Below are 25,800 nucleotides of genomic sequence, written 5' to 3'. Positions count from 1 at the left end.
AGAACCGGCGTCGGCTCCAATTATATTGGAACCTCTTCGGAGCCGATCACCCAGTACTAGACAAGTTTCACCTGAGAGGAGATCTCAATCTCCCTTTCTGTCCTCCAAATCCTCCAGGACACTTTCAGATGTGGATGTTGATAGGGTGGTGCAGAGACTCCTTCAGTCACCGATTTTGGCTAAATTGTTCTCAGCTCCATCCCAGTCGGCTCAGGAGCCCGTCCTGATACCTTCTTCGATGTTTCCTCCTCCAAGCGCATCTCTGTCTTCGGAGCCGGAATGCTCCGCTCCATGAGATGTTTTTAGGTTGGTTCCGATGGCCCCTCCGGGCTTATTGGTGCCGACGTCAGCTCCGACCCCGTCAGCGCCGTCCACGGGATTCGGGACTCGGGATTCTTCAGTCGGGCCCGAGGGGGACACCTTGGGACATCTCTCGGTTCCTAGTCTCCCTCTCGGTGCCTCGGCTTGGGGAACTCCGACTCCTGTCCTGGCCTCGGAGGCTGGTCGGTCCTTGGATTCGGGAGGGCCAGCCTTTGAAGCCATGTGGAGTGGGCTGGCCAGATCATCAGCTACATCGTGCGGGTCGGTCATTCTGTCCCTTACCACTCCGGTGCGGGTCTCTGATCACCACCTGTCTGTAGACAGCGGAGCCCCAAGGCCTAGGGATACCCCCACGAGTGGTCCCCAGGTTTCTGAGGAGCCCCCTAGAAAGAAAATGTGCAAGAGAAGCACATAGACTCCCAGGATGAGTCTCTCACCTCAGATACTGACCTCAAGGAAATGGAGGGGTCCCCCAAGTCATCCTCTGAGGATGTTTCTTTCTCCGTCATCCTGGAGATAGTGAAACAAAGAGGTGACTGGCCATCCAAAGCCCCCTCCGAGGAGGAGTCGGTCTTCCTGAAGGCCTTTGGTGCTCAGCCCTCCGCCTCCTGGGTGTCCCCACCGTTCGATGAGCTCCTGTCAGAGGGTGTGGGAGAATCCTGATTCTGTGGAACCCGTACACAGGAGACCCAATAAATTTCTGTCTGCTCCCCCGGGTAAGGAATTTTTGTCCAAGGGAGTTCCAGAAGGAATTAGCCGAGACTTTGTCCTCCGTCCATCCTCCTAACAAGGAGTCTAGGACCATGGACCGGTACGGGAAGTGTACCCTTTTGTCAGCAAACTTTACCTTACGGTCGCTGAACTACTTATCTCACTTTACTCGGCTCCAGAGAGATCTTCTCAAGGAGCTAGGAGATACTCTCACGGGTAACGTTCCTGAGGCGGTGGCCCAGACGGTTAATGCCCAGATGTCTACCCTCAATTCCATCGTTAACTCCTCCATGCGGCTTATTTCATAAGCAGCCGAGGGAGCGAGTAGGGCAGCAAGCTCAGGAGTCACCCTTAGGAGGCAAGCCTGGATGCGCCTTTGTCATTTCGCAGAGGCCTTCAAGTCTTCCTTCACTGACACCCCCTTTGATGGCTCTTCTTTGTTCAGAACCAAGGTGAAAGACACCCCCACCAGGTGCGAGCAGGAGGGAAAAACTCTGTCTGCTGTAGGGGTCCATTTTTCCCTTCCCTCTAGGCCTTACCCCAAGGCTCAGAGGGATGGGAAGATGTGGTTCAAAAAATCACAGACGTTTTTTCCTGGTGCACAAGGTGAGCCCCCCTCCAGAGGCAGAGGAGGGGAGGTTATTCAGGGAGATGCCGCCCTAGAGGCAGAGGGGGCCCCGCAATTCAGAAGACTGCGATTCCTTTCGTGACTCTCCCTACCATCGCTCCTGATGGGAGGCCCGACTGTGTGTTTCCAGAGCCAGTTGGGGGTCGAATATCATTGTACCCGGAAGCCTGGCAAAGCATCACTGAGGATCAATGTGTATTACGAATAATTTCCAGAGGTTATGCCATCCCCTTTTTGTCAGATCCCTCTCCAGTCAGAAAAATCCCGGACGTTCCACCCAGTCAAAGGGATCACGCGGCTTCAGGGGTTTCAAAGCTGCTAGAAAAAGGAGCCATCCAGCATGTCCCCTCAGACCAGATCGGATTAAGGACTTACTCAAGATTCTTTTTGGTGCCGAAAAAAATCAGGGGACCTGAGACCCATATTAGATCTCAGCCAACTGAACAACCATGTACAAAAGTCCAAGTTCCGTATGGTCACATTACAGTCAATTCTCCCATTGTTGGGAAAAGAAGTATGGATGTGCTCCATCGACCTCAAGGATGCTTACTACCATATCAAAATGGACAGGGCATCCAGGAGTCACCTACTCTTCTGGCTGGGAGCCAGTCATTTTCAGTTGTGAGCCCTGCCCTTTGGTCTCACCACAGCCCACAGGGTGTTCACCAAGTGTATGGCGGTGGTGACAGCTCACTTGAGGCGTCAAGGATCCCAAGTGTTTCCGTATCTGGACGACTGGCTCTTCACTGCCACGACCAGGCATCTACTAATCCAAACCAGGGATGCTACCATCACTCTCTGTCAACAGTTGGGCATAACACTGAACTGGGAAAAATCTGCCTTGTTGCCCTCACAGCGTGTCATTTTATAGGTGCAGAGCTAGACATCGTTCAAATGCAGGCCTTTCTACCACAGGAAAGAATCAGAGTCTTACAGCAACAGGTGCACGCCCTGCTCCCCCTGAAAAGAGCGAAGGCAAGATGGGTTCACCAACTCCTGGGGACTATGGCAGCAACAATTATGTTAGTCCCTCTAGCAAAATTACATATGAGGCTCCTTCAATGGCTCCTCTTTGCTCAGTGGTCTCTCCAGAGACTTCCACTTTCCCACCCTATTTTACTCACAGACAGATGCAAACAGGATCTCAGTTGGTGGCTTTGAACCAACAATTTGGACAAGGGAAAACCCTTCGTTCCACCGCCCCTGATTGCCACGGTGACCACGGATGCCTCCCAGTTGGGGTGGGGGGGCATTATCTCGGCAGGACAGTTGAAGGCACGTGGCAAGAGCACAAGATACATCTGCATATCAACGTCCTAGAGATGAGAGCAGTGCTACTTGTGTTGCAGGCACTTCAGAGCTTTCTGTCTCTCGGGACTATTGCAATCCACTCGGACAATATGTCAGTGGTGTGGTATCTGAACAAGCAGGGAGGAACCAAGTCATACCCCCTGTGCAGAGAGGCCATGCGAGTGTGGCAGTGGGCAGTATCTTCCCAACGGTTTCTGGGGGCGATGCACATTCCGGGGAAGTCCAATGTGATCGCAGACAGGATAAGCAGAGCTATTCTGATGCCTTACATGTGGTCCCTGAACCGTCTAGTTGCAGAATGGATCTTCAGCAGATGGGGTCAGCCTTGCTGCGACCTTTTTGCCAGCCCCCTCAATGCCAAATGCAGCAGCTACTTCACGTTGATCCCCCCCAGGGGAGTCACCCAGGGACGCTCAAGTCCACGATTGGCCCTCCGGTCTGCTATATGCTTTCCCTCCGTTTCCCTTGCTGTCAAAAGTGATTCAGAAAGCGCAATCCTTTGGAAGCAGAATGATTCTGATTGCTCCACATTGGCCTCATCAAGTTTGGTTCCCCTTTCTCCATCCCTACATTGTGGACACGCCTTGGACTCTGGACCCACAACCAGATTTACTGACACACATGTCAGGGCAGCTCCATCCCTCTCTGCGGACCCTCCAATTGACAGCCTGGCTACTCCACTTCCGTCGTTAGTTAGGCTTCATCACTTTTCACCTGAGTTAGTTCATATTTTATCTTCCTCTCATAAGCCCTCTACTAGGAAGATTTATTCCAGCAAATGGAAGAGATTTTCTATTTGGGCTCATACCCAAGGGATTGACCCTTACACAGCTCCAATTGCTTCCGTCTTGGAGTTCTTGTCTATGCTTTTTCATCAGGGCTCAGCATCCTCTACCATTAAAGTCCAACTGGCAGCGATTTCTAACTTTCATATTGCTAATGAGCCTAGTCTGATGGCTCACAGACTCTGTAAGGCTATCCTGAAGGGCACTCTGTTACTCCGTCCTCCTGTCTCGGAACCTATCATGCCTTGGAATTTAAATTTTGTTCTGCAAGCTCTTACTTCGCCACCCTTAGAGCCTGCAGCTACTTGTGACTTAAAATTATTGACCTGGAAGACTGCCTTTTTAGTAGCCACCCTTAGAGCCTGCAGCTACTTGTGACTTAAAATTATTGACCTGGAAGACTGCCTTTTTAGTAGCCATCACATCAGCCAGACACGTCTCAGAGATTCAAGCTCTCTCTATCAAACCCCCATTCTTGATCTTTCGTAAGGACAGGGTTTCTCTTAGACCAAACCCTTCCTTTCTTCCTAAAGTGGCATCCATATCTAATCTTAATCAATCTACTGAGTTGCCAGTGTTCTTTCCCCAGTTTTCAAACAAGGCAGAATTTAAATTTCATTAGTTGGATGTACACAGACAGTTACATTTTTACCTGCACAGAACCAAAGGTCTCCGAAAATCTGATCAGCTGTTTGTTTCCTTTTTGGAAAACAGAATTGGGTCTTCTGTCTCCAAAATCACACTATCCAGGTGGATATCCAATTGCATCTCTTTCATTTATTCCTCAGGGGGTAAAGACCTACCGTTTCCAGTCAAGGCTCACTCTACTCGGGCTGTATCTACATCTACAGCCTATCAGACCAGATTGTCTATGGATGATATTTGTGCTGCAGCTACCTAGGCATCTCCTCACATCTTTGTTGCTCATTACAAGCTGGACGTGGTATCTAGGGGCAGGTCTTCCTTTGGTTCCACAGTAGTCAGGAGTATCTTCCTCTGAGCCTCCCAGGATTTAGGTGCTGGGGACGCTGTCCCACGGGTAAGATTGTAGGTGAGATTGGACTACATAACATTAAGAAGTTATGTAGTCACCATAACGTTTGATGTATGTAGTCCATCTCGCCTCACATTCTTACTTACCCTCCCACCTTCCCCCTTTCTGGAGGAGCTGGAGGTTAGGTCTGGGTTTCAGAGCTCCCTTCACCTTTCGTTTATTCTTCTTTCCTTGGGTGTCATTGTGCATGAGGTATGAGTGTGGTGTTCGCAGCAAACTAGATCTGGGGATATGGAGAATGCAGCATGGGATACCATCTTAGCTCAACCAATAGAAAGACTTCAAGCTAGAAAAGTTTGGCCGAGTCAGAGCCGATATTCGGCTCCGAACCCACGGGTAAGTATGTGAGGCGAGATGGACTACATACATCGAACGTTATGGTGAGTACATAACAACTTGTTTTTACCACCCATAAAATTATCCAGCATCCATCCACTTGTCCAGCACTAAATACAATCCTATGCAACTATGTTTCCATTCTGTCATTACAATCCATTGACCAAAATCTACTTTGTCCACAAACCTATCAAATTTTTTGGGCATGGTCCGTACTCATAACATGTTGCTAAGGCCTGGAACTGCTTACCTGTATCCGTCAGGTCAATACCATCCTTTCAGTCCCTTAAAACCATTCTGAAAGACTTCCTAGCTAAAATCTGGTTCTGCTCTTGCTCACCCCTAGGATAAACTATATCCCTAAATATGAGTAAGTACCTATTCATACCTTATACCTCATTACTCACTCTTCTTCATTTACTTTCTTACTTCAGTCAGTTTCTTTCCCCGAATCTTTTTCAAAATATGCCACAGCTCTGTTTTTCTCTCACTTCATATTGCAATTCCTGTTTGTATTATACTAATTTACCTTTAATTTCTCTATAAACTGGCTACAGTTTCTCTACATATTAAATCATTGTCATATAAGTTTATTTTATTCTTAACCAATGCATCTAAAGTTGTTTTCATTTGCTCTTCAACCTGTGGGACACGGTCTAGGACAGAAACGACTTGGCCGCATTCTCCAGCATCCCTCAGATCTTGTTTGCTGCGCATATCATTAGCATCGTAGTCCATTGCTCCACGGTTTTGGTGAGTGTTTTTTTGCTAATTTTTATCGTATCCTTTGGACTTTTCGTATCCTCTTTCCACTCTTTCACCTTCCTCTACCTTTGTGCTCAGGCATCGGTCCTTAGTTTAAGGAATAAAAAGACAAACTTCTCTGTTCCCTCTTTCTCTCTCCCTCTACATGTGTGTGTGTGTCCTCTGCTTCCCCTACCATGGCTGAGACACCTACACCAGGGTTTAGGAAGTGCACGGAGTGTGTCCATAAGCTTTGGCTGATGGCCACACTGTGTGTAGTCTGTTTAGCAGTCCCACACCTCGATTCCTCCTGTTCGATCTGCGCATGGTTCAGTCCCCACTCGTTGATTGACAGGAGGAATAAGCTGATCCTTAAGGGCCTCCTTTCTCCTCCCACTGTGGAGCCCCAAGCTTCATCCTCAGCTTATGCTGCTTCCTCCACCCTGGCCTCGGGACTCAACTTCCTGCCAAGAGGGATGGGGAGAAGCACAAACACCGAGACCAGGATAGGCCAAGGAAGCAGTCTCCCAACTGCTCTTCCTCGGCCGAGCCCCCAGCGAAATCTCACCCAGCTCCCATCTAGGGCTCCCCTCAGCTCCGTTCACCTTACTTTCCCCAGAGCTGGCGGTTCCTTGGGGCCGTTCCCTGTGTCGGCCTTTCCCCACCGCCTGTCTAGGCCAGTGTCTGTGGCCTCCTCTGCCAGGTCCACCCGCAGCCTTTCTGAAGCTGAGGTGGACAGGACGATGCAGAGATTTATCCACACACAGATTCAGATGGGAGTCTTGCCTGCTGCCTCCACCCCCTCCGGTACAGGAGTATGCAGTCTACCTTTTTGCAGATCACTCCTTCTCTGATCTGCCTCCCGGTTTTGGAGTTCTTGGGTCCGAGGACCTTTGGCATCGAGGGGTCAGCACCGATGGTACCTGGCACATCAGTGCCAACCATTGCCCTGAACGAGTCGGCTCCGACTAGCTCAGAGCCATCTGGCTCTCTGAGCTGTAACCTCAGTGCTGAAGCCAAAGGGGTGGTGTTGGCTCCAAGTTTTTTGAAGCCGGGCTGTCCACTCAGAGTTTCGGTGCCTGGAGGTTCAGCTGCGGCTCCCCCATTGACTCAGGGGATTACAGACCTGGTTATTCTTTCAGCTCCAGGGGTACACTCTCCCTCTGCCTTTGATGTAGTGGAGAGGGTCCTCTCTGTTCCATTGAGACCCTTAACACTTTGGTCCTTGGAGGCTGTCCTGGCTCCCTCTGTGTCTCGTCAGGATTCTGCCATTCTGACCCCTCAGGGACAGCCTGTTGCCTGTCCACCCTAGGGAATTCCCCATACAGGAACAGCCTGAAGCTCTCAAGTCCTCCCCAGAGTCTCCCATGAGGAGGTTCCTCGAAAGCACACATGTAAAAGGAGACAGACTCACATCAGAATCTCTCATGGAGAACACCGACTTGGAGGAAGGGGAGGGGTTCCCACCAGTCACCCCCCAGTTAATGTCTCTTTTGTAGACATCATGGAGATTCTTTGCTAGTGTGGGGGGTGGTCTCCCCAAAAACCCAACCCTGACAAGATGGTGGTCCTGGAGGCAGTTGGGGCAGGACCTTTTACATCCTGAGTGTCCCCTCCTGTGGATCTGATCCCCCTGGTGGATCTCATTACATCTCAGGTGTGGAAAGAGCCAGACAAAGTGGTGCCTGTCCCCAAGTGCCCTGAAAAGATCCTCAGTGCCCCATGTGATAAACTGCACTGGTCGAAGGGATCCTCTGTCGATGCCATGGTGGTGGTGGCAGACACCAAGAAGGAGCTCATGCAGGAGAGCTCCACAGTCCATCCGCCGGGCCGAGAGTCGAGGACCATGGACCGTTTTGGGAAAAGGGTCTGTGCTTTAGCAATGTTCTCTGTACATGTGCTGAACTACATAGCACAAGTGAGCAGGCTTCAGCGAGACCTAGTTAAAGAGGTCGCTGAGTCTACCCCAGGGTTCATGTTGGCGGAGGAATTCTCTCCTGGATGGCCACCCTCTCCTCCATTTCCAACACCTTTATGCGGCTCTTATCTCATGCTACTGAGAGCACTGCTAGAGCAGCCAGAACAGATGTTGTCATCAGGCGTCATTCCTGGCTGTGATTTTGTGCCTTTTTGGAGCCCTTAAGGCATCTTTTACAAGTGCCCCATATGATGGTTCCACTCTCTTTGTTAAGACTATACTTGACACACTGGTCCAGAGTGAGAAAGATGGGAAGACTCCATCTGCTGTCAGAATCTGCTTCTCAACCCCTCAATGAACCTTCTCCAGGGATCAGCGAGGGGCGAAGAAGATGTGGTTCCACAAGTCTCAGGTTTATTCCCAGGATGCTCCTGACTTGTCTTCCCCAGAGGCAGAGGGGGATTTGACAGATGCCGCCCTCGTGGCAGAGGGGGTCCAAGGAGCCAAGGGTCTCCAGGATTCTTGCAGCCCTAAAGGGTTGCCAAGCTGCTTGCATCTGGAGGCAGTTGGGGGTCAACTGTCGCTACATCCAGTGGCCTGGGAGTTGATCACAGACAATCATTGGGTGTTGCAAATCATATCCAGAGGATATTCAATTCCTTTTACACAAATGCCACTCTGTCCCAAACACCTCCCAGACATTCCACCTGCGCAAAGGGAGGATGCAGTAGTGGAAATTTCCAAGCTGCTCAAAAAGCGAGTCATCCAGCCCATCTCCCCAGATCAGTCCAGATTAGGCAATTATTCCAGGTTCTTTTTAGTGCCAAAAAAGATGGGGGACTTAAGACTGATCCTGGATCTGTCAGCCCTAAACCTGGCAGTTGCCAAGACGAAATTCCGGATGGTCACAATCCAGTCTATCCTGTGCTTCCTGCAGGACAATAACTGGATGTGCTCAGTGTACCTCCATGACACGTACTATAACATCAAAATGGACAGAAGATCTCAGAGGTTCCTTCTCTTTCGGCTGGGGGCCAATCATTACCAGTTCAGAGTATTACACTTTGGTCTCACCATAGCCCCCAGGGTGTTCACCAAAGTGGTGGTGGTGGTAGCATCTCACCTGTGGCTGCAGGGCTTCCAGGTCTTTCCCTACCTGGATGATTGGCTCCTTTCCACTCCCACCAGGCATCAACTCTGCCAAGCCAGGGATTCCCTTCTCCATACCACCCACCAGTTGGGCATCACCATAATTCTCAATAAATTCCGGTTGAAACCGGTTCAAGTTCTGGATTTTATTGGAGTTCAGTTGGACACCATTCAGACCAAAGGTTTTGTAACTCCAGACTGCAGTCCCTCAAACTTCATGTCTTGTGCATCCTTCAAGCTCAGTCTCCCCCAGCGGAATCTGTCTTACGGGCATTGGATTCTGTGGCAGCTATGATCAGCCTTGTATCCAAGGCCCGGTTGCACATGACGGTGCTCCAATGGACTCTTGTGGTCCAGTGTTCATTACTAGATCTGCTGTTGTCCCATCCTGTTCGTTTATCTCGAGCATGCAGGGATTCTCTTCTCTGGTAGATTCAATCCTCGGACCTTCATTGGGGTCGCCCATTTATTCTACCTGCCCTGTCGACCATGGTGACCACGGACGACTCCCTACTCAGGTGGGGGGCATTACTTGGGAAGGACAGTCCAAGGCACGTGATCTACCCTGGAGACCCATTTGCATATCAGTGTCCTGGAGATGAGGGCAGTGCTCTTGGCATTGCAAGCTCTTCATGTCCATCTTCCCCTAGGGACAGTTGCCATCCAGACAGATGTAGTCTGGTATATCAACAAGCAGGGGGGAACTAGGTCTTATCCCCTTTGTCACAAAGCCATGAGAATGTGGGTGTGGATGATCTCCACCAGTCATTTTCTGGTGGCAGCGCATATTCTGGGGAGGTCCATCATTCTAGCAGACAGGCTCAGCAGGTCTATCCTGATGCCTTACAAGTGGTCTCTGAAGCCTTCAGTAGCAAAACGGATCTTTCTAAAGTAGGGTCAGCCTTGCTGCAATCTCTTCGCCTCTCCTTCCAATGCAAAGTGCAGCAAGTTTTTCGCTCTGAACCCCCCACCGGGTGAAGTCCCTAAAGACGCTCTAGTTCATGCTTGACCCTCCGGTCTTCTGTATGCTTATCCTCCTCTGCCCCTGATTTCAAAATTCCTCTAGAAAACTCATCAGATTGGGTGCTCAGTCATCCTCATTACCCCATTCTCACCTCGCCAAGTATGGTTCCCTTCTCTATGGTCTCACATAGTGTGCCCTCCCTGTTCATTGGATCCAGTTCCGGATCTAATTTCACATCCCTTAAGGATTCCACACCTACATCTGGCCAGTCTGAAACTTACCACCTGGCTGCTGCAGTTCCCATGATTGTTAGGACTCCTAGGCTGTCTTCTCCAGATAAGATGATATTGGTAGCAGCAGATAAATCTTCCACTAGGAGGGTTTATTCTAGTAAGTGGAAATGTTTTTAGATTTGGGCATCTCAGCGTGACTTGGACCCCTTTACTGCCCCAATTCCTGCTATTTTAGAGTTTCTGGCAGGTATTTTTCAACATGGTACTAGTTTTTCTAAAGTTAAAGTTCAGCTAGTAGCTGTATCTAACTTCCATGTAAGAGATAATTCGGCTTCCCTGGCTTCGTCTAAGCTTTGTAAAGCCTTTTTGAAAGGTACTGTTCTTCTTAGGCCACCAGTCAAGGACCCAACACTGCCAGGGGACCTCACTTTGGTCCTCCAAGTCTTAGTTTATTCCCGCAGCTTTGGTGGGTTTGCAGTTTTTGTCTTGGAAGACAGCCTTTCTGATTGCCATTACTTCAGCCAAAAGAGTGTCAGAGCTTCAAGCTTTATCAGTTAAGCCTCCTTATATGATCTTCTATAAAGACAGGATGTCCTTCCACACTAATCCTTCTTTCCTTAGGTGGCTTCGGAATCAAATATTAATCAGGTTGTCAATCTCCCTGTTTTCTTTCTGAATTTTCAAAATAAGGGAGAGAATAAATTGTACCTGCTGGATGTTCATAGGCAGTTGCAATTTTACTTGCATAGAACAAAGTCTTTTCATAAGTCTGATCGACTTTTTGTTTCCTACTATAAGCCCATTTTAGGGAAACGCGTATCGAAGGTCACCATTGTTCGTTGGATCTCTCAGTGCATAGTTCTGGCATATTCAGCCAAAGGATTATCTCTGCCAGTTCAAACTAAAGCACATTCTACGAGGTCTATGGCCACTTCAGCTGTCTTTTTGTCCAAAGTTTCCTTGGATGATATTTGCCCTGCGGCTACCTGGGCATTGTCGCATACTTTCATTTCCCATTATAAGTTGAATCTTCTATCCAGAAGCAGGGCATCCTTTGGCTCTGCTGTGCTCCAGAATATCCTTCCATGAGGGCATCCCAGGTTTTTTGTAGCTGGGGACTCTGTCCCACAGGTTGAAGAGCAAATGAAAACAACTCCTTCCCCCTGCCTTATGTGAGCTTTGTGGTTGACTGGCCAGAAGAGACACAGCTTTTACTTTGGCATATCTTGTTCTTCCCTATGGTGCTCTCTGGGTATGATGTTTGCCAAGGGGATAAGACATTGTGTCAGGTTGGGAGGAAAGTTGGCAGCAAACTCTATCTGAGAGGAGAAGGGAGACAAGGTCATTGTGGGTAGGAAGGAGCTTGGAGCTCTGATCCAATGCTGGAGAATGCGTCCGAGTCGGATCCATCCTGGATCAGTGTCCCACAGGTTGAAAAATGAAAAGCAACAACTCAGAACGTTATGGTGAGTACATAACTTCTTTTTTATGTTATGTCTAATTTGGTATAATTCTCTAAATTGTAAATGTTTTTGTTTTATTTTTGAGGATTGTAAACTTATTGTTCTTAACATGTTTTTGTAATACTTTGGAGCTTTTCTTCCCATTTCTCCAGTGCAAATGGGCACCTTCCCAGTCGGACTTTCAAATGTCAATACATAAATAAATAAAAGCACTGAACAACTCAAAATGTATGTACATCACATAATCAGGAGCCATGAAAAATATCTAGGAAGGTAAAAAGTAGTTTCATAAAGAAAGTGAAAACATAAAATCCACAAAGAGGAAAAGGAAGCTCTGAAGAGATAACAAAACAGGAAGTGAATAGTACAAAGTACAAAACAGTTAGAAAAGCAGCAGAGAGCAGCTGCTGGAGCAAGGATTATGATTACACACTAAAAACACAGACACACAAACACACACACACACAAAAAAAAAAAACTATGTAGAAAAAAATTACCAGGTAGTGTTTGACCTAGGTGTTAACTCTGAAGTTAAAACTGACAAAAGTAAAAAAAAAAAAAAAACACTTTATGAATGCAAAAATATACTGAAACAGAAATAAAACATTCATAAAAATTACCACTGAAACCCAGTTAAATAAAGGCAACAAGGATACTGTGGGGAGTGGAATGGGACCATTGCTGCTTACATATCTGTTTTTCACTTCTTAGGAGTCACCATCAGAGTGATTATCCTTGTGTGCATTTTTATGATGCAGTAAGCATTTAATCAGCTAAACCAACTTAAAAATGATGGAGGTATTACTACTTGCATATATATTTTTATGCATTTACTTATTTTCCCTTATTACCATGAAAGTTCAATTAGGCAAAGCCCCTTTTCAAGGGAGGCTTGTGGAGAAAAGCTACACATTACATGCATTTACATAGGCAATTAGTATGAGCTAACAATAAAAATATACTAAATACTGCGGTGGTGGTGCTGCGGTAGCGTTGTCGCCTCACAGCAAGACGTCCCATTCGATTCTCAGCTAGAGCGCCTTCTGTGTGGGGGAGATGCGTGAATGGGCGTACCTTCGTTGAAGGTTGTGCGTCAGGGCTGGCAACTCGGCACGTAAAAATCTACTGCCAATCATTAGCGGACCGGAGTTCCGCTGTGGCGACACCTAACCGGGAAAAGCCGAAAGACACAGCAACAACACTGAGGTATATATAGTTAAACAGGTGATCAAACATTAGGTGCTCCAGCCTCAAGCCTCATTAAAGTTTTACCTCCCATTATGCACTAGGGTCTGGAGTGCAGATATTGTTTGCTGTAAATGTCTAGATTCTAGTCTCCATCTCTTGGTGAAGCCTAAGTGCTTCACCTCGTTTTTCTTGTTTTTTAACATTCTCATACTTTTTTTACTTTGATAAGTTTCTTGTTAATATTTTCTGATTGTTACTGAATTCTTTTAGTTTGTGGGCTAATTTTAGCCCCTTTTTCCTCCTGTTGTCCCATTGGTGTTTTTTCCCACCAATGAGTACTGCTACTTTAACCAAAAAAAAAAAAAATCAGTATTTTTCTGCTCTTGCTGCTTAACTCAATAATGATAAAAAAAATGTTTATCTCACAGACACAAAGTGCAGGGTTTGATTCTCACTTTTAGGGAAATTGGCTAGACTTAAAATGGCCCACTAGGGCAGCTAACCTAGTAATTACTTGTGAGCTCTTACTAGGTGTTATTTCTGGCTTTTGTGGGTGGAATCAACAGTTTTTGCCTTGTGGCATGTGCTTTCTTAGTAGTTTTACTTTCATGGATAAAGATAAGGAGAAACATTTCAAAAAATGTACTAAGAGTGAGCACAGTATCCCCCCAAGACACTCATGATTTGTGCATAGTGCATCTGGCAGGGGCTCACTTAAGAATATGCCTTTTGTTCTAGTTTTTGTCCAAGAACATTATTGGACAGGGAAAATATGTTGATTCTTAAGGGGTTTTTGCCCACGGATCCAGATTCCTCAAAAACCAAAAAGCCTGTAGAAAAACTGAAATCTAAGGTTTACGAATCAAGAAAAAAAAAGACACACAGATGATTTGGGACCCTCTTCAGTGTCAAAACACCAAGGTTGGATATCCTTATGTCTAGGACCCCCAACTTATATGCCTCCACCAGATCCAGTGCTCTTGGTGCCAATAACAGTAAAGAAAGTTTCACTGAAGAAACCCACTAGCCTGCTTTTGCCCGAAGGGAGCTTCATTGGATCCCTTCCTGACCTCCCTCCACATCATTGTTGAGGTCCTACAGGAGTAAATTGGAGAGTGGCCAGGATCACTTGAGTAGTTTCTTGAAGATACAGATTGAGTTGGGAGTTATACCATCTCCTTCAGTTCCAAAGGCAATTGGTACAGGTCCTATGCCCCCACTGTTAGCTCCCTTCGCTGTGTGCATCTCAGCTCCAGTGGTGTTGGTGCCCTTTCTCAACCAGGGGCCTGACCCTTGGTGTCATCCCTGATCCTAACATTGACACTGAGGATACTGGATCAGATGCACTCAACTCCAACACTGTTAGGATTGAGGTTGTTTCTGGATGGAGGATTTGACACTGAGGCTCTGGCATCATCTTCAGAGTTGTCTCATACAAGTATGTTGGTGTTGGAGAGGTCAACGTTTGAGTCTTCAATTTCAATCCCCTCTTTTTGGCCATCTGATTTCTCCATTTTGGGGGTGCCATCTTCTGCTCTAATAATTTCTCTTCCGGGGAATGGGTCCTTTCATGGAATTGGCATCTTTGCTCCTGGCAGAGTTTGGAAAGGCATTCTACATTAAAGGGAGGATGACTGTTTTCCACAGAGAGTAGCGACACAGACTTCATTAGGGTTGTCTCCACCCAAGGACTCCTGCTCCTTCTAGCCTCTTTTCCATCAGACATCCTTGAGTCAGAGTTAAGCTACAGGCCTCAAAAGTACTGCTCCAAAGCAGATAAGAGTCCTTTGAGGAGTAAGGACATACCATCCTACATGCAGAGAAAGAGGACATGTAAGAGGAAATATATCGACTCCTCGTCAGAGTCTGTTATGTCAGATACAGACTAGGATGATAGAGAGGGCTCCCTTCAGTTCGCACCTGAAGATGCCTGTTTTGGTAAAGTCTTGGAGCTTATGTGCCAGAGGGGATCTTGAATGACTGACCCCCCCTCCCAGAATGAGGAGGTTCTCTTTGAGTCTTTGAGGCTTTTGGCTTGACCCCATCTACTTCTTCAATGGTCTGTCCTGCAGATAAGTTAATTGATCTGGTAATAAGGAAGTCCTGGCAGGAACCAGATACATGCAAGGCAGTGCCTTAAAAAGCCTGACATAATTCTTAGGCCTCCCAAGGACAGGCAGTAATGGGCAAAGTCTAGCATGGTGTATTCAGTTATCATGGTGGCAGCATCCAAGAAAGAGCTGACTGTCAATTCAGCCTCTGTATACCCCCTAAGAAAGAGCTCAGAGTGATGGATAGATTAGGGAAGCAGGCATATGCTTCACGTACCTTCACTTTAAGGGCTTTGAGCTATGCCAGCCATATAAATAATTTCCAGAGGGATTTGGCTCAGAAAGCTGTACCACTTTGAAAGTGCTCCTGACATCACATTCCAAGAAACACTGGAAACAGCCCTGACCATGATGTCCAACATATCAAACCTGTTCATGCTCCTCATGCATAACACAGTGGATGGGGAGGTGCAGCCAGCCAGAGCTGGTGTGGCTATGAAGTGCCAGTCCTGGTTGCAGCTCTGTGACTTTACAGTCCACTTTAAAGCAACCTTAATCAACTCCCCCTTTGATGGAGCTTTGCTTTTTGGTCCATTAGTGAAAGAGAAAATGTGGAAGCGTGAGTAGGATGGTAAGCCACTCTGTTGTTGGAGTGAAGTTTAAGGCCCCCAAAGATGATTTAGTAGGAGCCAAAAGGGTTCAATGTCATTCTGGTTCAGAAAAAAAAAACAAGCATCAGTATTTTTACACACCTCCTGACAGTACCAATCGTAATAGAGGTAGCCCCTTTACCAGATGTAGGCCAAGGTGTAGAGAACATCCAGAAAACCAGGGATATCATGGGTATTTTTCTGACAGGCAACTCCAATATCCCTGAAGGGCTGCCCAACTGCTCCCCTCTGGATGCAGTCAGGGGTCATTTATCTCTTTATCCAACTGTGTGTGATGCCATCTCACAGGGACAGATGAGTCAAAGGGATCATATCCAGAGGCTCTTCTATACCCTTTTTTCTGACTCCCAGTAAACCAAAACAACTGCTGAGAGATGTTTCGTCCAGTCAGACAAAAGTACCAGAAAAAGAGGTCACCTCTTTGCTGTCCAAAAGAGACATCCAGAAGGTCCTGCTAGACCAGCGAGGCTCAGGTTTGTCTCCAGATTCTTTCTTAGTTCCAAAATAAACCAGAACCTCAGGCCAATATATGGACCTCAGCCACCTAAACAAGTGTGTAAGGCAATCTTGCTCTGTTTCAGAGCAAACAACTGAATGTGCTTGATAAATCTCCAAGATGTCTACATTCACATAAAGATAGTGAAAGGGTGCTGGAGGATCCTTTGTTTCTGTCTGGGAGCCATTATCAATCCTATGTCCATTCCTTTGTTCTCACCAAAGCCCCCAGGGTATTTACCAAGTGCAATGGCTATCATAGCAGTTCAGCTACATCTACAGCATTTCAGAGTTTTCCCGTACCTGGATGACTGGTTTCTGGCTGGTCCTATTTTGGAATCTCTCATGAAGGTTAGGAACTATCTGTTCAGGCTGTGCCTATCCTTGTGAATTTCCACAAACGTTTAGAAATCAAGTCTTATTCCAATGCAGAGAATTCTCTTTATAGGCTGTTGGCTGGACACTACAGAATACATAGTTTCTCTCCCTTCAGACAGGATTCAGACTTTGAAGTGGGCAGTGCTAACTCTTCTTCGGGCAACATCCCCAGCTGCCACTCTAGTTCTCAGGATTCTGGGATTAATGGCTTTGTCAGTACCAATGGTTCAGTATGGACATCACCATATGAGAATTCTGCAGTAGCTCCTACACACACTCAGTGGTTTCAGCCCCTACATCCTCTAGCCACAACAGTTCTGATAACTAGTGCATGCTGGAAACATTTCCATTTATGGCTAGACTTTCCTGTTATCCACTCTGGCAGGCCCTTTTTTCCACCACAGTTAGTGACTGTGATCATGGCTGCCTCCAACCTAGGGTGGGGTTGGAGGGGGAATAACATGGGAGAATGGTCCAAGATTTATGGATTTTTTTTTTGATCCAGTGCAGGATCTTCTTTTACACCCCTCCGGGAAGCATCACCTGGATATCTACAACCTAAAACTAAATACTCAGTTTCTCTAGTTCCAGTAATGGCCAGTGACACATCCCCCTCTTCTGAGGTGATAGAATCATAACAGCCTCTCAGAAAGGATCTACTCAAACTTTACTGTGGAATGTGGAAACATTTTGTAGCATGGTCCTGTTAGAATAATGATTTTTTTCAGACACTATTTTGAATGTCCTCTGTTTTTTAACATATATATTTGATTCTGGTTCTAGTTTTTCTGCAGTGAAAGTGTAGCTAGCTGCTGTCTCTGATTTTTACACTGGATACTAGGAACACTCATAGGTTCATAGGTAGGTACTAGGCTATCGGCCCTAGGGCCCATACAAGCCTAGCCAAAAAATGTACCCTGGCTTTCGCCACCCAAGAAAATTATTTTCCTGTGCCCCTGTCGAGCAGAGCCACAGAAGTGATCCCTGGGGTGAATTTCCCATTTCCCATCCAGTCATCAAGATTTTTCTTGAAGAGTGCTAATGAGGAGCTCTGTTTGACATAGGTAGTCTGTTCCAGAGTATGGGAAGTCTCTGGGACAGGAATCTATCCCTCCAGCATGTTCTGTTTATTGTGGTGACAAGGTTAAGGTCCCTAGAGCGTGTAGCTCAGAGGGATTGGGATTTCTTTAAGTGGAGCATGTCCAACAGCTCTGGGTTTGACATAGCTTTGTATGTTAGGCAGAGATCGCCCCTGAGTAGGCAATATGCGATGGAGTAAAGCTGTAGCTTTTTGAGACGGTTTGCATAGGGCATCTGTTTGAGGCCAGTAATCACTTTTGTGAGGTATTTCTGTGGTCTTTCCAGTTGTTGTAGATGTCTTGTGAGGTACATACCAAAAGGGGCGTTGTACTCTATAATGGGTCTAATCCTTGCCTCGCATAAGTTTTGTAAGGCTTCTTTTTTCAAAGAAGCCTTTTTACTTAGGCTTCTGGTCAGAGAACCTGTTCCCCCTTGGGATTTAAACTTTGTTAAACAGTCCCGACACCAGCAAAGCAGCTGGCACTTGAATAATAGAAAAAAATAAGCTTTAATGCATCAAATCTACACAGTTAAGCTCTTTTGTCTCTCCAGTAACAAGACTTCATCAGAACAAACCAAATACATTCTAAATCAATCTTAAAAAAAATATTCCTTAAATCACGTGTTTAAATTCAACCAATAAAGACATCCATCTTTTTTTTAAACTTTTAGGCTTAAAAAAACAGTCCCTTCTTAAAGAAATATTTCCCAATATATTCTAAATAAAAAACTTATTATGCCAAACACCCATTCTTGTAATGTGACATTTTAAAACCAGTAACAATTAAACAACATATGATTTAACTTTAAAACACTAGCATTTAATTTAATCTGCCAGGACAGTTCCCTATATTCTAACAAATCCTTCCGTGGGCCACCATGTGGATATTTTTTCAATTTTATCAATTCCCATAAAAAGAAAACAGTGTGTAGGATTTTTCTGATTATGTTTATATAAAGCATTGTTGTTGTATTTATGTTTAATATCATATATATGTTCATATATGCACTCTTTAAACTTTTTCTCTGTTTTTCCCACATAAAAGCCACAACAGAACTTGCACTGGGCCAGATAAGCTAGCCCACTAGAATTACATATACAGTGAAAAGATGCTTTCACATTAATTGCATTTACCATCACAGACTGATCCACCAGAATATGTGAACAAGAGCCACATTTAAACATACCCCAGCATTCAATGGGGTACATTTAAACATACATCAGCATCCGATGTTCTCATTTTCATTCATTCCTCAACAAATGGGTTCGGATCCGACCCTCAGATCCAACTCTGATGCTTTTTCCAACTCATAGAACACTGAACGCTTTAGAGCTCGTCACGTACCCATAATCAACTAGATGTTATGTAGTCCAATCTCACCTACATTCTTACCCATGGGTTCGGAGCTGAATGTCGGCTCCGACTCGGCCATACTTTAGCTCGAATTCTTTCAATTGGCTGGGCTAAGATGGTATCCCATGCTGCACTGCTCTCTATCCCCTGATCTCGTTTGCCACTCGTGTTGCTCGGTCTCGCTCTTGGCTGTGGCTAAGTATTCTTTTCATCTTTATAGCAGAGAAGTTTTTGCAAAAAAAAAAAAAAAAAAAAAACTATTTTCATAGCTATTTGTGTGTTATCTTTGAGTGTGTTTGTGGAAAAGTTATTTTTTTCTTGTCTTAGCATGTTTCTTGTGGTATCCCACTAGGTGTTTCCAACGGGCTAGGCCCATTTCAGTTAGAGGAACCAGTCTGTCCCCTTGCTTACTTTTGTGTGCTAACTTACCCTCCCTTGGGCTAAGACCATTTAATTTAGAGGAACTAGTCCTCCCTCTTGACCTTGTGTTCTAGGACTGTTTAAGTTAGAGGTCTTTGTGGTGTACTGTCTGTTTCTTCTGTTCCCGTGCTTGTGGCTGATTAACCGTTGGTCTGGTTGTTGGGTTAGTGTCTCAGTTTTTGTAGTGACTATGTCTAAAGATACTAAGGAGCATAAGCCCTCGGGCTTTAAGAAGTGCACGAAGTGCAGTTATAAGATGTCTATCACTGATGGACACTGTTTGTGTGTACTGTCTGGGAGTGATTCACCTCCAGGAATCGTGTACTTTTTGTCATGCTTTTAGCCCGCATGTTCTTCAGGAAAGGAAGAACAAACTTATTTTGAAAGGACTTCTGAAACCCTCCTTCAAGGAGGGTTTGGAGAGTGCTTCCAGCTTTAAGTCTTCTCCATCTAAAGCTAAATCTTCTAAGGCTAAAAAGTGATCCCTGGCTCCATCAGTATCCTCAGAGCCACTGGAGAAAACAGCTAAATCTTCAATGACATCCTCGGCTCCATTGTCCTCGGGGCCACAGGAAGTGTCTGTTTCTATGGAACCTGCTTCAGCTCCTGTTCTCTCGGAGCCTGTTCAGAGCCGGTTGCCTAGCATTAGGCCGGTATCTCCTTCTCGCAGGTCTCCTTCAGAGAGGAAGTATCAATCTCCTTCCCTATCCTCTAAATCCTCCAGGACCTTATCGGATGTGGATGTCAATAGAGTGGTGCAGAGACTTCTCCAGTCACCGGTACTGGCTAAATTGTTTTTGGCTCTGACCCAGTCGTCTCTGGAGCCGGTCCCTCTACCTGCGTCGATACTTCCTCCTCCGAGCGCATCTCAGCTTTCGGAGCCGGAGTGCTCGGCTCCGTTTGATGTCCCTAGGTCGGTTCCGACAGCCCCTCCTGGCTTATCGGTTCCGACATCAGCTCCAACTCCGTCAGTGCCATCCACGGGGTTCAGGACTCAGGATTCCTCAGTCAGACATGAGGGGGAGGCTTCTGGACACCTCTCGGCTCCTAGTCTCCCTCTCGGTGCTTCAGTGTGGGGAAGCCTGACTCCTGTCTCAGCTTCAGACCTGGTCCCTTCTGATCTGATGTCTTTCATGGCTGGTCAATCTTCAGACCCGGGAGTACCAGCTTTCGAGGCCATGCGGAGTGCGCTGGCCAGGTTGTCAGCAGCATCATATGGTTCGGTCACTCTGTCTCCTACAGCACCGGTGCTGGTCCCTGATCACCCTCTATCTCTTGACAGTGGAGCCCCAGGGCCTCAGGGTACCCCCACGAGTGGTCACCATATTTCTGAGGGCCCCTCAGAGTTTTTGCCTGAGGAGCCACCCAGAAAGAGAATGTGCAAGAGGAAGCACATAGATTCCCAAGATGAGTCTCTCATGTCAGACACCGACCTCGAGGAATCGGAGGGGTCCCCCAAGTCATCCACTGAGGATGTTTCTTTCTCTGACATCCTAAAGATTTTGAAGCAAAGAGGTGACTGGCCATCCAAAGCCCCTTCCAAAGAGGAGTCTGTGTTCCTGAAAGCCTTTGGTGCTCAGCCCTACACCTCCTGGGTGTCTCCACCCTTCGACGAGCTTCTGGATCTGGTTTGTTGAAGGGTGTGGGAAACCCCTGACTCTGTGGAACCAGTCCCCAGGAGACTCAATAAATTTTTGTCTGCCCCTTCTGATAAGGAATTTCTATCCAAGGGAGTCCCTGTGGATGCCATGGTGGTGGCAGCAGCCACCAAGAAGGAATTGGCTGAGACTTCTTCCATCGTCCATCCCCCTAACAAGAAGTCTAGGACCATGGACTGGTACGGGAAGCGTATGTTTTCTTCAGCGGCCTTTACTTTGCAGTCACTGAATTACTTATCACACTTTACATGGCTCCAGAGAGATCTCCTAAAGGAGCTTGGCGATACTCTAAGGGGTAATGTTTCTGAGGCGGAGGCTCAGAAAGTCAATGCTCAGATGTCTACCCTCGATTCTATTGTGAACTCCTCCATGAGGCTGATCTCTTACGCAGCCGAGGGAGTGAGTAGGGCAGCAAGTTCAGGAGTCACTCTTAGGAGACAGGCCTCGATGTGCCTTTGTCATTTTGCGGAGGCCTTCAAGTCTACATTCACCAATGCCCCGTTTGATGGTTCTTCTTTGTTCGGAACCAAGGTGAAAGACACTCTCACTAGGTGCGAGCAAGAGGGAAAAACTCTGTCTGCCATAGGAGTCCGTTTTTACCTTCCCTTTATGCCTTATCCCAAGGCCCAGAGGAGTGGGAAAATGTGGTTCAAGAAATCACAGAGGTTTTCTCCCAATGCACAAGGTGAGTCCCCCTCCAGAGGCAGGGGAGGGGGTGGTTTTTCAGGTAGACGCCACCCTAGGGGCAGAGGAGGCCCTCATAACTCGGGAGACCATGATTCCTTTCGTGGTTCTCCCTACCACCGTTCCTGATGGGAGGCCCGACTATGCATTGCCGGAGCCAGTCGGGGGTTGCATCTCACTATACCCGGAGGCCTGGCAAGGTATCACTCAGGACCAATGGGTTCTATGAATAATTTCTGGAGGATATATCATTCCCTTCTCATCAACTCCCCCTCCAATCAAGAGAATCCCGGATGTTCCACCCAGTCAAAGGAATTCTGCAGCTTCAGAGGTTTCAAAGCTGCTAGAAAAAGGAGCCTTACTCCAGATTCTTTTTGGTGCCGAAAAGGACAGGGGACGTGAGACTCATTTTGGATCTCAGCCGATTGAACACCCATGTAAATAAGTCCAAGTTCCGAATGGTCACGTTACAATCTATTCTCCCATTGTTGGGAAAAGAAGTGTGGATGTGCTCCATCGACCTCAAGGATGCTTACTACCACATAAAGATGGACAGGGCATCCAGAAGTCACCTATGCTTCCGGCTGGGAGCCAGTCACTTTCAGTTTCGGGCCCTGCCCTTTGTTCTCACCACAGCCCCCAGGGTGTTTACCAAATGCATGGCAGTGGTGACTGCTCACTTGAGACATCAGGGATTCCAAGTGTTTCCATACCTGGACGACTGGCTCCTTACTGCCACCAACAGGCATCTGCTACTTCAGACCAGAGATGCCACTATCAACCTATGTCAACAGTTGGGCATCACCGTGAACTGGGAAAAATCTGCCTTGTTGCCCTCGCTGCATGTCACCTTTATAGGCGCCGAATTAGACACTGTGCTCATGCGGGTGATTTTACCACAGGAAAGAATCAGAATTTTACAACAACAGATTTACGCCTTGCTTCTTCTGAGGAGAGTGAAGGCAAGATTGGTCCTCCAATTGTTGGGGATGATGGCTGCTATGATTATGTTAGTTCCCCTGTCAAAGTTACATATGAGGCTCCTTCAGTGGCTACTCTTCGCCCAGTGGTCTCTTCAACGTCTTCCACTTTCTCACCCTATTCTGCTCACAGACAGGTGCAGACAGGATCTCAGTTGGTGGCTTCACACCGACAACCTCAGTGCGGGAAAACCCTTTGTTCCTTCACCTCCAGTTGCCACGGTGACCACGGATGCCTCCCAGATGGGGTGGGGGGCATTATCTAGGCAGGACAGTCCAAGGCATGTGGCAAGAGCACAAGATGCATCTGCATATCAATGTCCTGAAGATGAGAGCAGTGCTACTAGCGTTGCAAGCACTTCAGAGCTTTCTTCCTCTCGGGACTATTGCAATCCACTCAGACAATATGTCGGTGGTATGGTATCTGAACAAACAGGGAGGAACTAAGTTGTATCCCCTTTGCAGAGAGGCCATGCGAGTGTGGCAGTGGGCAGTGTCTTCCCAATGTTTTCTGGTAGCAACGGACATTCTGGGGAAGTCCAATGTGATCGCAGACAGGCTAAGGAGAGATATTCTGATGCCTCACAAGTGGTCCCTGAACTGTCAAGTTGCGGAGCAGATTTTCCGCAGGTGGGGTCAGCCTTGCTGTGACCTTTTTGCCAGCCCCCTCAATGCCAAATGCAGCGGCTACTTCACCCTTATCCCCCCACAGGGGGAGTCACCCAGGGACGGTGTAGTCCACGATTGGCCCTCCAGTCTACTATATGCCTTCCCTCCGGTTCCTTTGCTGTCAAAGGTTATTCAGAAAGCGCAATCTTTGGGAAGCAAAATGATTCTGATTGCTCCACACTGGCCTCATCAAATTTGGTTCCCCTTTCTCCATCCCTATCTCATGGATGCTCCTTGGATTCTGGACCCACAACCAGACTTACTGACTTATATGTCAGGGCAGCTCCATCCCTCTCTTCAGATACTCCGGTTGACAGCTTGGCTACTCCACTTCCGTCATTAGTTAGGCTTCACCATTTTTTGCCGGATGTGGTTCATATTCTATCTTCATCTCATAAGCCTTCGACCAGGAAGATTTATTACAGCAAATGGAAGAGATTTTCCATCTGGGCGCATGCCAAACAGATTGACCCTTACACAGCTCCAATCTCGTCAGTATTGGAGTTCCTCTCTATGCTTTTCAACCAGGGATCAGCTGCTGCAACCATTAAAGTCCAGTTGGCGGTGATTTCTACTTTTCACATCGCAGACGAGCCTAGTCTAATGGCACATAGACTTTGTAAGGCTTTCCTGAAAGGCACTATGTTGCTTCGTCCTCCTGTCTCTGAACCTGTTATGCCTTGGGACTTAAACTTTGTTGTACAGGGTCTTACTTCACTCCCCTTTGAGCCTGCAGCCACTTGTGATTTAAAATTCTTAACATGGAAGACTGTCTTTTTGGTAGCCATCATGTCAGCCAGACATGTTTCGGAGTTTCAAGCCTTATCAATTAAACCAACTTATTTGAGTTTTCATAAGGACAGGGTTTCTCTCAGACCAAATCCTTCCTTTCTTCCCAAAGTAGCATCAGTTAGTAACCTTAACCAATCCATTGAATTACCAGTGTTTTTTCCTCAGTTCTCGAACAAGGCAAGAGTTCAAATTTCATCAGTTGGATGTGCACAGACAATTACGATTATATTTGCACAGAACAAAGGACCTCAGAAAATCTGATCAGTTGTTGAACTGGGTCTCCTGTTTCCAAAGTCAAGTTGTCTAGGTGGATTTCCAGTTGTATCTCTTCCATTTATACTTCAGGGGGAAGAGATTTACCATTCCAAGTGAAGGCTCACTCTACCCAGTCTGTATCTACGTCTACAGCTTTCCAGGCCAGATTGTCTATGGATATTTGTGCTGCGGCTACTTGGGCATCATCTCACATTTGTTACTCATTACAAGTTAGATGTGGTATCTAGAGGCAGGTCTTCCTTTGGTTCCACAGTGCTCAGGAGTATATTCCACTGAACCTCCCAGGATTTAGGTGCTGGGGACACTGTCCCACGGGTAAGAATGTAGGCGACATTGGACTACATAACATCAAGAAGTTATGTACTCACCATAACGTTCGATGTATGTAGTCCAGCTCGCCTCACATTCTTACTTACCCCCCACCTTCCCCCATCCTGGAGGATCTAGACGTTAGGCCTGGTTTCAGAATTCCCTTCATTCTTGGTTTGTTCTTCCTTCCTTAGGTGTTGTTATGTATGGAGAGTGAGTGCTGGTGCTCACAGCAAACTAGATCTGGGGATAGAGAACAGTGCAGCATGGGAGACCATCTTAGCCCAGCCAATTGAAAGACTTTGAGCTAAAGTATGGCCGAGTCGGAGCCGACATTCGGCTCCAAACCCATGGGTAAGAATGTGAGGTGAGATGGACTACATACATCGAACGTTATGGTGAGTACATAACTTCTTGATGTTAAGTTGTCTGTCTCACCTTCATTCTTGCTGGTTGGGTTCGGAGCCGATCCTCGGCTCCGACTCGGCCATCTACTAAAGCACGAGAGCTATTTACTGGCTCGAGGCCTCCCCTTATCCCACAATGCTTGGTGCTAGATAACCAGATCTTGTTTGCCGCTTCAGCTATGAGGTTGCGCTTTTACTGGCTCAGGTCGTATTAATCCTTTTTTTTTGTATTACTAGCGAATATTTACCTCGTATTTTTCTTATATATAGATTGACTTTCCCTTGTAGTGTAGTTAGACTGTGTATCCCCTAGTTTGTCCCACTAAGGAAACTCATTTTCTGTTAGAGAGTTTATACACCCCCCCCCTTGTTTCTCTCTAGTGGCTAACCCCACCCTTGTTGTACCTATAGGAGTAGTGTTTAGCCTTGTAGTATTTGTATATTTTTATTAAGGATAGTTGTATTAAGTGTGTGTGATAGTTTTTGTGGTTATTATTGTTAGCTTAACTAGTGCGGGTGTGTGAGTGTTTGTGTGTGCCTTGTTTAAGCACTAGTGTAATTTTTCTCTCTTTAGTATCCCCGGGCCAGTATGTCCAAGGATACTAAAGTTTCAGGCTTCAAGAAGTGTGACTCGTGCTGTCAGAAGATGTCTCTGACAGACGGTCACACTTCTTTGTTTATTGCTTGGGTTCCCTACACCTGCAGGACTCCTGCTCGGTCTGTCATGCCTTCAGCCCGAGAGTCCTGCAGGAGCGTAGGAACAAGCTTAT

The sequence above is a fragment of the Protopterus annectens genome, chromosome 13.part0, assembly GCF_019279795.1.
Source record: "Protopterus annectens isolate FY-2018-M chromosome 13.part0, PAN1.0, whole genome shotgun sequence".
Lineage (NCBI taxonomy): Eukaryota > Metazoa > Chordata > Ceratodontiformes > Protopteridae > Protopterus > Protopterus annectens.
This window is presented reverse-complemented; position numbering follows the sequence as displayed.